At 53.2% G+C, this 12,963-nt stretch overlaps 1 protein-coding gene across 1 annotated transcript in view; it reads left to right on the top strand.

The window, feature by feature from the left end:
* The window catches only part of LOC141165727 (dynein axonemal heavy chain 3-like), a 2,796,342-nt gene that overhangs the window by 1,351,625 nt on the left and 1,431,754 nt on the right, over nucleotides 1-12,963 (top strand). The gene's annotated exons all lie outside the window — the stretch shown is intronic.

A 12,963-nucleotide genomic window follows, 5' to 3' on the forward strand; every position in this document is an offset into this window, starting at 1 on the left:
GGGCGCAGGACACACAGGCAGAAACAAAGTCTATTACGTCCTTGTGCAGGGTAGGCCACCAGTAGTGCCGGGTAATAAGCTGGAGGGTCTTTTTCTGACCGGCGTGGCCAGCCAGTTTAGACGAGTGACCCCAGTGAAGGATCTTCTCCCGATCAGGTACAGATACGAACGTCTTTCCGGGAGGGAGACGATTTAGACTCACGGGAGCCACCTGCATTACTCTGGCGGGATCGATGATGTGTTTCGGATCTTCCTCGAGATCAGACACCAGAAAGGATCGAGACAAGGCGTCCGCCTTGACGTTTTTGTCAGCCGGGCGAAAATGAAGAACAAAATCAAAGCGAGCAAAAAACAAGGACCACCGGGCTTGGCGCCGGTTAAGTCTCTGGACATGCTGGAGGTAAGCCAAGTTCTTGTGGTCAGTGTAAATTATTACCGGGTGAAGAGCCCCCTCGAGCAGGTAACGCCACTCCTCCAATGCCAGTTTGATGGCCAATAACTCTCGGTCTCCTAAGGAATAATTGCGCTCTGAGGAGGAGAAGAGTTTAGAGAAGAAGCCGCAAGTTACCATCCTCCCGGAAGATGATTTTTGAGTAAGTACCGCTCCGGCTCCAGAGGAGTAGGCGTCAACTTCCAGGAAGAACTGCTTGTTGCCGTCCGGGCGATGCAGCATCGGGGCGGAAGAGAAGGCCTGTTTTAAGGAAAGAAAGGCCTCCTCTGCTTCGGGCGGCCACTCTTTGGGATTAGTACCCTTACGGGTGAGCGCGGAAATTGGGGCAGTCCGGGAAGAGAAGTGTGGTATGAAGAGGCGGTAGTAGTTGGCGAAGCCCAGGAATCACTGAATGGCCTTCAACCCCTCCGGTCGAGGCCATTTCTCGATGGCAGACAGTTTCTCTGGATCCATTCGTAGGCCGGTCTGAGAAATAATGTAGCCCAAAAACGGAAGCGAGGTCTGCTCAAAGAGGCACTTCTCGTATTTAGCGAAGAGTTGATTCTGCCTGAGCCTGAGCAGGACCTGACGAACGTCCCTCCGGTGAGTCTGGAGATCCGGAGAGAAGACCAAGATGTCGTCCAGGTACACCACTACGCAGGAGTAGAGAAGGTCCCGGAAGATGTCATTGACCAACTCTTGAAAGACGGCAGGAGCGTTACAGAGACCAAAGGGCATTACCAGATATTCATAGTGGCCGTCCCGGGTGTTGAATGCCGTCTTCCATTCATCCCCCTGACGGATACGAACCAGGTTGTACGCCCCACGGAGGTCCAGTTTGGTGAAGATTCTAGCCCCCCTCAGACGATCAAATAACTCCGGAATGAGCGGAAGGGGGTACTTATTCTTCACCATGATCTGGTTAAGGCCTCTATAGTCTATACAGGGACGGAGAGAGCCGTCCTTCTTTTTGACGAAAAAGAAGCCTGCTCCCGCCGGGGAGGTAGATTTCCGGATGAATCCCCTGGCCAGATTCTCCTCAATATATTCGGACATCGACCGGGTCTCAGCAGCGGATAATGGATAAATACGCCCACGGGGAGGAGTAGTACCAGGTAACAGGTCGATAGGGCAGTCGTATGGTCTATGAGGGGGTAGTGTCTCTGCCTCCTTTTTATTAAAGACATCAGCATAAGACCAGTAAGGAATCGGAAGTCCAGGTAGATTAGCTGGGGTAGGAGAAGGACGGACGGGATGGACGGGAACCAGACAGGTCTTATGGCAGTCCTGTCCGGAGCGAAGGACTTCTCCGGTCTGCCAGTCGAGCACGGGTGCATGTCTCTGGAGCCAAGGTAGGCCTAGCAAGAGGGCGTGAGAGAGTCCAGGCAGAACATGAAAGGAGATACTCTCAGAATGCAGCATTCCCACCTGCAGAGTAATGGATTCGGTGATGAGTTGGATGGGGCGTGGTAAGAGACCCCCATCCACGGCAGCAACAGACAAGGGTACAGCCAGAGGTTTGGTGGGGATGCGGTATTTCTCTACCAGGGACTGTGAAATAAGATTCCCGGCTGCTCCAGAGTCAAGTTGGGCTAGTTCGAAATAACGGTTCTCCCCGCAGACGATTGAGACTGACAACAGCAGAGATGGAGAGGATTTATTCTTGCCTAGGTCGACCTCTCTGAGCGAACCTAGACACAGGCGTTTCCCGACCTCTCCGGGCAGGCACGGATCCGGTGCTCCTTACTGCCACAGTAGAAGCAGCTCCCCTCGGCACGGCGTAAGTCCTGACGGGTTTTGACCATCTTGGTCTGGTCGACCTGCATAGGCTCAGGAGAGTGTACCTGGGAAGAGACGGAGGGAGTGACGGGTCTCTGAAAAGTAGGAGCTAGACGTGGAAACCTCCTCTCACGGGTGACCTCTTTGGCACGCTCCTGGAACCGTAGGTCAATCCGGGTGGCAAGAGTTATTAGGTCATCGAAAGTGGTAGGAATGTCCCGACCGGCAAGTTCATCTTTAATACGGCCGGACAGACCCTCCCAGAAGACGGATACCAGAGCGTCGTTATCACAGGCCAGCTCCGAGGCAAGGGTACGGAACCGTATGGCATATTGGCCCACGGTGAGACTTCCCTGACGGAGGCGTAGCAGAGATGATGCGGATGAGGTCTTCCGTCCAGGTTCGTCGAAGACTTTCCGGAAAGCCGTGAGAAAGGCAGGCAAGTCGGACACCAGGGGGTCTCCTCTCTCCCATAGAGGATTTAGCCAGGCCAGGGCCTCCCCGGTGAGATGGGACATGATGAAGGCAATTTTGGCCCGGTCGGAGTTAAACTGGTGGGACAGGAGTTCAAAGTGCAGGGTGCACTGATTTATAAAGCCCCGAGCCTGAGCGGAGTCGCCTCCGAAGCGAGGAGGTGCAGAAAGCCGGGGTCCGGGGTAGGATACCATAGTATTGGTGGGCAGCGGAGCTGCCGGATTGCGAGTCATGGCTCTGGCGGTGGTTGCTGGTGGAGCAGTCAGAGTGTCCAGGCGAGTATTGACATTCCGCAGGTGACCCAGGATGGACTCCTGTTGGGACCTCTGACGGGACAGTTCATGACACAGGTCCGAGAGTGAGGGAGCTTGGGTGCCACCGGGTTCCATGGCCCGAGCAAACTGTAACGGGTCTGGGAGGCGGAACCTCTGAGCTACTATACAAGGGGGCGGTCCTTGTAAGGGAGCGGGTGGCGACCAGGGAAGACGGGCAGGCAGTCGCAGCAGGTGACCGGGACAGTCTCTGAGTGAACGGGCTGGAGGTCACGGCAAGTGACCGGGGCAGTCTCTGGATGAACGGGCAGGAGGTCACGGCAAGTGACCGGGGCAGTCTCTGGGTAAAGGGTAGGTACGACTTATGATGGCAGAGCCTCCCGGTAGGCTAGCAGGCAGATGGTTGATGTGTGCTCCCAGGTGAGCAAGCGAGAGTCTCTGGAAAGGTAGGTGGTCACAGCACGTGACGGCGGAGCCTCCAGGTAGGCTAGCAGGCAGGTAACAGGTGTGCGCTCCCAGGTGAGCGGGCAGGAGTCTCTGGAATGGCCGGTGGTCACAGCACGTGACGGCGGAGCCTCCAGGTAGGCTAGCAGGCAGGTAACAGGTGTGCGCTCCCAGGTGAGTGGGCAGGAGTCTCTGGAATGGCAGGTGGTCACAGCACATGACGGCGGAGCCTCCAGGTAGGCTAGCAGGCAGGTAACAGGTGTGCGCTCCCAGGTGAGCGGGCAGGAGTCTCTGGAATGGCAGGTGGTCACAGCACGTGATGGCGGAGCCTCCAGGTAGGCTAGCAGGCAGGTAGCTGATGTGCGCTCCCAGGTGAGCGGGCAAGCTGGTCCATAGACAGACTGACAGGAGTTGGAGGGCAGACCGTCAGACCTCAGGCTAGCAGGCAGGTAGCAGAGGAGCGCTCCCAGGTGAGCGGGCAAGCTGGTCCTTAGACAGACTGACAGGAGTCGGTAGGCAGACCGTCGGACCTCAGGCTAGCAGGCAGGTAAGTAGAATATCAGGCAGGAATCAGACAGCAAACTGGCAGGAATCTGGCAGGTAACTGGCAACGGGACCTGAGGGCTGAAGCAGAGTAGTGAACAGTGCAACAACATTGCTCGGGCACCTCCATTTTGGAGGAGGTGCCTTATATATGGTGAAGTCCTCCGGCCATTGGCCGGGGACTCCTTAGGACGGCGCGCGCGGCCCCTTTAAGAGGGAGGGAGCGCGCGCGCGCGCCCTAAGCACAGTGGCCGGGAAGGAGCGCGCGCTGCCAGCAGAGCGGGAGGAGGACGCCGGGCTAGGAGCAGAGAGGTGAGGGGAACAGCGTCCCTGCCTAGCAGAGGGCAGGGACGCCGGCGCTACAATACATAAGACCGGACTTGTTATCCTAACGTGGTTTGTTTCTTTTACAGGTGACACTAAGCCAACAGTGTGGGTGATAGGCCACTCGTATATGTATTGGGCAGAAAAAAGGGCGAATGTCTGCCCAGGCGGGAGGAAATTAGAGATTCATAACACATATTTCAACTAGAGAGGTATTAGAGGCCTGCTATGGCCACAGGTACTAATGGAGGTAATCAAGGTAGGGAGAGAGGCAAGATGTCCGGTCATCTTAGTTATGCAGGCCGGGGGAAACAACCTAGGTCATCACAACAGCTCATAACTAATGGCAATAATGAAACTAGACACTGAGCGCTTCAGAGAATTTTTCACAAACTAGCTATAGTATGGTCAGAGATTATGCCGATAGCGGTATGGCAAGGTGTGCGAGACATCACGGCCATCGAACGGACAAGGCGGGTAATAAATATTCGGATGGCAAAATTTAGAAGAGACAGAGGCGGTGTAGTGGTACGACACCGACAACTGGAAGGAGATAAAGCAGGCCTCATACGGCCCGACGTTGTTCACTTAATGGATATTGTACTGGACATATTCCTGTCAGGACTCCAGGACGGAGTGGAACAAGCATTAAGAATGAGGGATGGGGGTCAGATTCCTGCATACGAGTACGCAGGATCCTCCGTGGCCTGGAAATAGAAAGGACATGTTGGAGAGTTACACTTGTTGGCCAACTTGCCGGAGTGGAGACCCAGGGCATGCTCCAACAAGCTGTATTATTTTAGAAATAAAATGCCTTTCTAATGGAATGAGTATAAAGAGTTAATAAAGCTGTGACCGATCCTCACCCATCCAGTTGTAAGAGTTACATTATTGTATTGTCAAGGAAAGGGGGGCGGTAGGGGGGCTGAGCGTCTGGGTTTGGTTGGGGGTCCCCACAGTCTGCCTAGGCTAGATGCATTTAAAAATTCTTATTAGATACACAGGCGGTGCAGCTTGCTTCGCAGCTGGGCTACTACGCCCAAAGTATTGCCTAGGCTAGATGCAGTTAAAAATTCTACGCTGACTAGCAGACACTGAAGATTTGGAGCAGACCTCTGAGTAAACAGCTCTTCAGACTCAACCATCAGTGTTACCCCAAGCCATAGTGTATGTAGTTTCTTACAGTTAAAAGGGGGGGGAGCTACCCAACCCACCTGGAATTGACGATGCCAACGTCACGTAAGACACAGCAAGGGGACTCCAAAAAGAGTCTCCATTTTTTCCCAAAATTGTGGCACAGACACCACTTAACCCTAGAACGCATACCTGGGGCCTCGCAGGCCCGCCCTGTTAATTGTTTTCTATTTTCTGCAAGATTACTTTAGTTAGAATTTTGAAACTCTAGGTATTCTTCATGTATATAGTTGTTTGTCATTTGAGTTTGAGTTATTCCATGTTATTTGCACACGGGCCTAAAAGGCCCCAGGTATATGAAAGTGTAGATTTTTATGGTCATGCGTTCTAGGGTTAAGTGGCATCAATTGCCCCACAGTTGCTTAAAATGGTTGGTGAGGTGATTTTACCAAATCCTCAAGGTTTTAGTCTCCCAAGGATAACACAGGGGTAGAAAAGTCCTTGCGAATCCATGATTTGTTCATCTTAATGAACGTGAGTCTGTCTACATTCTCAGTGGACAGACACGTGCGCTTATCTGTCAGCTCACCACCAGTAGCGCTGAACACACGTTCAGAGAGAACACTGGCTTCAGGGCATGACAAGATCTCCAAAGCTTGAGTGGCGAGCTCCGGCCATTTATCCAGATTGGAATACCAAAATGAGCAAGGGTCCAGTGACACAGTCATGGCTTCGATGTTCACTTGGAGATACTCCTGCACCATCCTCTCTAGGCATTGACTATGTGTCAGACTTCTTGTCTCCTGTGGCCTTGCAGAGGATGGTCTAAAAAAGTGGTGAAACGATTCCACAAAATTGCTGTTACCAGCAGATACTGTGTTACTGTTACGGTTTGAGCGATGAAGACTCGACAGTCCCACGGTTGGCAATTTAGAACTGTGAGATTCACTACATGCACCACTGGTGTTTTGTGGAAAAGCACATGTAAGATTCTGCAACAGCTTCTGCAGATACTCCTGCATGCGTCAATCCCTTTTTATGGCAGGAATTATTATGGCAAATTTACTTTTGTACCGGGGATCTAAGAGTGCGGCAACCCAGTAGTCGGGATTACTTCGAATTCTGACAATCTGAGGGTCATGTTGCAGGTAGTGCAGCAAGAAGGCACTCATGTTTCTTGCGCATCCAGGAGGACCAAGTCCTTGTTGTGTTGGTAGCGAGGTAAGAATCATGCTTCCTTCCTCTGCCCTCTCCCCCCAACCTCGCACAACAGAAATGTGATCAAGGTCTCCCTCATCTGATGAGTCTTACATGCCCATCGCCAGTTCGTCCTCCACTTCTTCCTCAGCTCCTGCACCTTCCTCAACAGTTTGGCTGCTACCATGCACCCTGGTTAATCCCTCTCCCCCACCCTCCCATGCCTGCCGCCTTGGTGCTGCCAACCGTCTGGACCTTAGAGATGTTATCCCTTCCGCATACGACTGCTCCTCTACTTCCTCCACCTCCTCTTGTCCCACCACCTGACTCTGAATTCTGTTTAATGTGTGCTCCAGCATGTAAATAACCGGAATAGTCATGCTGATAATGGCATCGTCGTCAGCACTAAACATCTTCGTCGCCATTTCAAAACTGTGCAGAAGGGTGTGTGGCGCCCCTGAGGGTTCAGTCGCCACAGAGTTACTGCATCTCACCCAGAGGTGTGGTATCTCACCCTCAGGTAAGGAAGGCATATGGCTCGGGACCCTAACACCTGCATCCAACACATACCCGCAGTGGGGGTAGGGCGAGATTGCTCCTAAGGGAGAGCACAGTCCCAGGTCCCTAGCTGGTGGGAGGGTCCTATGTAGTGGGTGCTTAGGGGAGCAGCTTAGCGGAGCACATGACAGGGAGAGTATAAATAGGAAGCCATCTTAGAAAGAGCAAGCCCGTCAGAGGAGGAAAAGTGACAGGAGCAGAGGCTCGGCATGAGCTCTGCTCCAGAGGCTGGCCTAGCCTGGGAGGCCCAGGACTGAAGGAGAGAAGAGAGGAGTGGGAGCAGGAAGGCTCCAGGAACCGAAGGGACCCTAGGGCTACGGGCCGTGCAGAAGGCCATCCCTACTCCTGCTGCTACCAGGAGGTAGAGGGGTCAGGCCAGATAAGGGGAACCGGTCCCTCAACTAGCGGAGAAACAGCAAGGCTCAACTAGAAGCCGGAGGCTGCAGCATTTCATGTACTGCAGGTAAAAGTCCACACCAGTCTCACTAAGAAGGTAGCCACATAGGACCCAGGGGACGGAACACAAGTCGCCCGCCAAGGCCCGAGGATACCGGATAGAAGTGTCACTGGGTGTGAGGTGCAGGGAGAAGGCCAGAGAAAGGACACACAGAAGGGGGTCCTGCTAAGTACTCCGGAGCTATCTGGGGGTGGACTGAGCCCCTCACTGAGTACCACAGCACGACGGGTGAGATTGCTCTGGTACCTATAATCTGGACTGCAACAACTGTGAGTAAAGATCTTGGGACTGCATCACACGGACTCTGTGTTCATTACTGACTCCCTGCACTACAACCACCATCATCCACCCACACTGCCCTGAAGCTACACTCTTCCTGTGGTGAGTAATAATACCATTGCTGCAAAACCACCAGCTTCAGAGGACTGTTCCGCAGCAGTGGCCCCTTTTGCCCCACTCCAGAGGTGGCATAGTCGGACATTATAAAACCCATATATACAAATTACCCTTGGATTGACCGCCCTGGATCACGGACCGGGTCACCGCCACAGTGACTACAACCCCCAGCGTCTACCGGCCCGGCTCCGGGTACCCCACGGCCCAGGGGGCGCGTCAACTTCATAGGTCCCTGATCTGAGACCACTCCTGCAGCGTGATTTGCCCCACCTCTGGATCTTGTTGGCCCAGGCTATACGTCAGAACGTATTGCACCAGGGCTTGTCGGTGCTGCCACAGTCGCTGCAACATAGTCAGAGTTGAATTCCACCGTGTCGGAACATCGCATTTCAGCCGGTGAACTGGCAGGCCCAACGACTTCTGTAGAGATGTAAGTCGTTGAGCTGCCGGATGCGAACGGCGGAAGTGAGCACACAGCGACCGTGCCCTCTGCAGAAGGCCAACTAGTCCGGGATAGTGGGCTAACAATTTATGGACAACCAGGTTCAACAAGTGAGCCATACAAGGCACGTGTGTGACATTGCCCCGGCAAAGGGCCGCGCCCAGGTTTGCAGCATTGTCGCACACGGCCTTCCCTGGTTGCAGGTCCAGTGGAGACAACCATTCATGAAACTGGGTCTCCAGAGCTGACCACAACTCCTCAGCTGTGTGACTCACATTTCCCAGACATTTCAAAGTAAACACTGATGCCTTGAGCCCTGCTGCCAGCATAGTAAGGAGGTGTGCAGGATTCCTTCTGTGCAGTTAGAAAGCAGGTGGCATTACCAGACAGGCTTTGGGTGCAGGTGGAGGACCGAGAGGAGGTTGAGGAGGCAGAAGCAGTGGAGGAACTTCGAGATAAAGAGGATTGACGCACAACTCGTGGGGACGGTAAGACTTGGACAGCAGCCCCTTGTCCTGCTGTCACCATAGTTACCCAGTGCCCAGTCAGCGACATGTAACGCCCCTGTCCATGCCTACTCATCCAAGTGTCTGTGGTGAAATGCACCCTGTCACACACAGAGTTTCTCAAAGAAGCGGTGATGTTGTGTGCGACATGCTGGTGGAGCGCAGGCACACCTTTCTTTGAGAAGTAGTGCCGACTGGGCATCTGGTACTGGGGCACTGCGACGGACATAAGGTCTCGAAAATCCACTGTGTCCTCCAGGCGGAAAGGCAGCATTTCTGTAGCCAAGAGCTTGCAGATGGTGAAATTCAACCTCTTAGCTTTCTCATGGCTAGGAGGAAATGGTCTTTTACTTTTCCACATCTGAGGGACCGAGGGCTGGCTGTTGTGCTTAGACGGGTTTGAGCAGGGTGTCCACGGCAAACTGCTGGTCTGTGAGGAAGATGCAGGCGGACATGTTAGGTTGCCTTGATCCAAAGGTGGTGCTCTCAATGTCAGAGAGCGCTCAACACCAGCAGGTGTTTCCACTTCCCAATGAACTGATGACCTGCCAATCACACTGGCTGTTGCAGGTAAAGAGGTGGCAGGTCTGCGTCCAAAAACATGTGTGACTGCAGTCCCCCCAGTCACAGAGGATGAAGAGGCCGCAGATGCACAAGATGGGGCTGACGGTGGTTGGCCCAGCCTGCTAGGCCGCATTGTAGCACAGTGAGCTTCCCACTGCAACTTATGCTTCATATTCATGTGACAGTACATGCATGAAGTACTCAAACTATGGATTTTTTGGCCTCTACTTAGCTTTTGGTGACAAATATTACAGATAACACGAGTTGGGTCATCCTTATCATTCTGAATAAATGCCCAGGCTATGCAAAGCTTAGAGCCCATGCGACCTGAAGAGCCACTACGACTTGTGGTCAGAGGCAGAGTTGTGGTTGAGGATGCAGTTGTTGACGTGCTTCCAGCACTCCGTCTCTGTCCAGGAAGGCGCAACCTGACCTCGTCGTCAATAGCATCTGTGACGCCCCGCTGTGCTTGGTATCACAGATCCTAGAAGAGTGTATTGATGGAATCCTCCACAAGAGGCCCCCATAAACATTCACACATCTCCACCTTCCACCTCAGACCAGCAGAGGGAGCCTGTTAGGGATATAAATAGGGAAGGTGGAGCTAGGCAGTTCAGTTCCTCTGAAGAGTTCCTGCAGTAAAGAAGCCTAAGAGAGGTCAGTCTGCAGTGGAGCTCAGTCTAGTCTAGAGAACTCAGTTAATAGTTCAGCAGTGGAGCACGAGGCTCCTGCTAGCTAGATTCAGTAAGGCCTAACTGGAATCCCTGGAGAACTACAAGTCCCAGGATCGGTAAGGTGCTGATACGTAAAAGAGCCAGGAGACGCTTAGGCCCCGCATAGTGGGAGCGTGAACTCCAAGACAAGGCCCTACCACAAGGTCAGCCAGCGCAGGACAGAGACAAAGTTAGGCCTAGCTCCAGGCAGGTCAGAAACTTACTACGCAGAGGCAAGAAACAGGAGGCCCTACACCCGCTCATTGGGGAGGATCCTGATATTCACCCTTCACCCTACAGTGCTCTGGTATGTGCCTGAATTTCCTCCAGTAAAAGGTACTGAAGTGACTACCGTGTCCGTTCCCGTTCTTGCTCTGACCCAGCTGGGTCTCGCCTGTCCTGCATTCCCCCTGCATACGCTGCCCTGAGACCTAGCTCCACCTGTGGGGAGCTATACCATCGAGCTGCCTTATCACGGGTCTCAGTGGACTGCTGCAGCGCTGGTGCTTCTCACCAGATACCACAGGTGGCGTCACAAACTCTTATAAAATTAACAATTATCCACTCTTTTAAAGAGTGACCCCAGGGTACGGGCCAGGGAGCCGACCACTGCGACATCCCCAAGGCCAGGCAAAGGCCCGGGTACCGAGTCATCCCCATCCCCTTGGCTAGTCACATCCTCCTCCACCTCCTCCGTTGACCTCATCGACTGGCTGACTGTGGGTTGACAGTAAGTGGGATCTCCAACCTCGTCATCATCACCCTGTGTGTTATCACACCCGTCGTCTTCAAAGCCAACCTCTTCCTGCCCTGACCGAAAAGTCAAGTTGTCGCTCCAATCAGGTATTTGAGTCTCATCATCGTCTTCATCAATGTCTCCACCAACAGGAGTGACAGTTTGGGAATGAGGGTCTACATTATGCTCAGAACCTTCTTCATCTGGTCCTGGATCCGACTTATAAAGATTCTGGGCATCAGTGCAGATCATTTCCTCGTCTGGATTAACAGAAGCTCTGGAGCAGACCTCCGTTTCCCAGGTTATAGTATGAGTAAACAGCTCTGCAGACTCAACCATCTGTGTTACCCCATACTCAGACGGGCAGCTGGAGACTTGGGAGCTGTGAGAAAGCAAGTGCGATTGGGGTGGCACCTCTGAGGACTGGAGTATTTGTGATGTTGAAATTGAGGTGGAGGAGAGCCCACTTGAAGGAGCACTTGAGATCCGCTGAAGCACCTGCTGTTTTTGTGCCTCATCTGGAATTTGTAGCGATGGGCGTGTCCGTAAGAAAGGGATCGTATCACATTGTCCACGAAAAGAAGTCGACATCTTAGTTTGGCTGGAAGATGGTCTTTCTTCTGCAGATGTTACCCCCCCCCCACCGCGGGGGGTCTCGACCCACCAACGGACAGGCACCAGTATTGGGAGAGGGGGGCTGGCCGTCAGGGTCCACCGCGGCTCTGGCACAAACCCGGAGACACGGAGGTGGCACGGGCAGGAACGAACTGGCTGTGTCGGCTTCTCACTTTTTGGATTTTAGAAGAGCATGACATGCCTATATCTGTGTCTCCCCCTCCTTTTACTCCTCCACCTCTTTTCTTTTCGCATGACTATATGTACTTGTCACTTTTCCATGTGTTAGTTATGTCTTCAGAGCAGTTTGTCAGCTTTTGGACACCTTTGAAGGTGTTTTCTATGTGTTTCTATGTGTTTTTGTTTGCCTGCCATTGGTTTTAACGGTGTTTGAAGGTGTTCGACGAACAGTTCGACGAACAGTTCGGCGAACACACGGGTGTTCGATGAACCGAACTGAACTCGAACACTACGGGGGTGGCTCAACACTACTTACTGTATCGCCAATTCCAGCTGATGCCAGCGATCTCCTGCAATAAAAGTAAAATAATAAACCAACCTCATCCTACCTTTCCATGGTTCCCAGGACAGCTTCAGCTCTGCTACATTCACATGACAGGCTGTAGCGCAGCAGAACGCTGCCATCCAGCTTGCCATGCTGCAGACACTGAGAAGCTCCTCAGTGAAGCTCCTCAGTGTCTGGCTGTGACGGCATCCAGATGTGCCGAGTTCATGTCCAATGAACTCAGCTCACCTCATGCACGTCACTGACAGCGTGGGAGAATTCTCCTGCACATGAGGTGCCGGCAAATGACGTCACCGCATGAGCAGGAGAATTCTCCCACGCTGGGATGGCATTGAGATGACAGGCTGGATCCGCAGCAGAGCGCTACCATCCAGCTTGTAATCCTTCAGAGACATTGCAGAGCGCAAGCATGGAAGGGGCAGTAATAGCCGATAAATCAGCAAGCGCTCTGCAGTTTCTCTGAAGCATGACAAGCTGGATGGTAGCGCTCTTCTGCGATCCAGCACTTCAGAGACACTGCAGGTAGCGCTGCAGAGACACTGCAGAGTGCAAGCATGCTTGCGCTCTGCACTGTCTCTGAAGGATGACAAGCTGGATGGTAGCGCTCTGCTGCATTCCAGCCTGTCATCTCAATGTCATCCCAGCATGGGAGAATTCTCCTGCTCATGCGGTGACATCATTTGCTGGCACCTAATGCGCTGGAGAATTCTCCCACGCTGTCAGTGACGTGCATGAGGTGAGCTGAGTTCATTGGACATGAACTCGGCACATCTGGATGCCGTCAAAGCCAGACACTGAGGAGCTTCACTGAGGAGCTTGTCAGTGTCTGCAGCATGGCAAGCTGGATGGCAGC

Source organism: Phyllobates terribilis, unplaced genomic scaffold (assembly GCF_046119375.1).
Source record: "Phyllobates terribilis strain yellow unplaced genomic scaffold, ASM4611937v1 Scaffold_11__3_contigs__length_659146591, whole genome shotgun sequence".
Lineage (NCBI taxonomy): Eukaryota > Metazoa > Chordata > Amphibia > Anura > Dendrobatidae > Phyllobates > Phyllobates terribilis.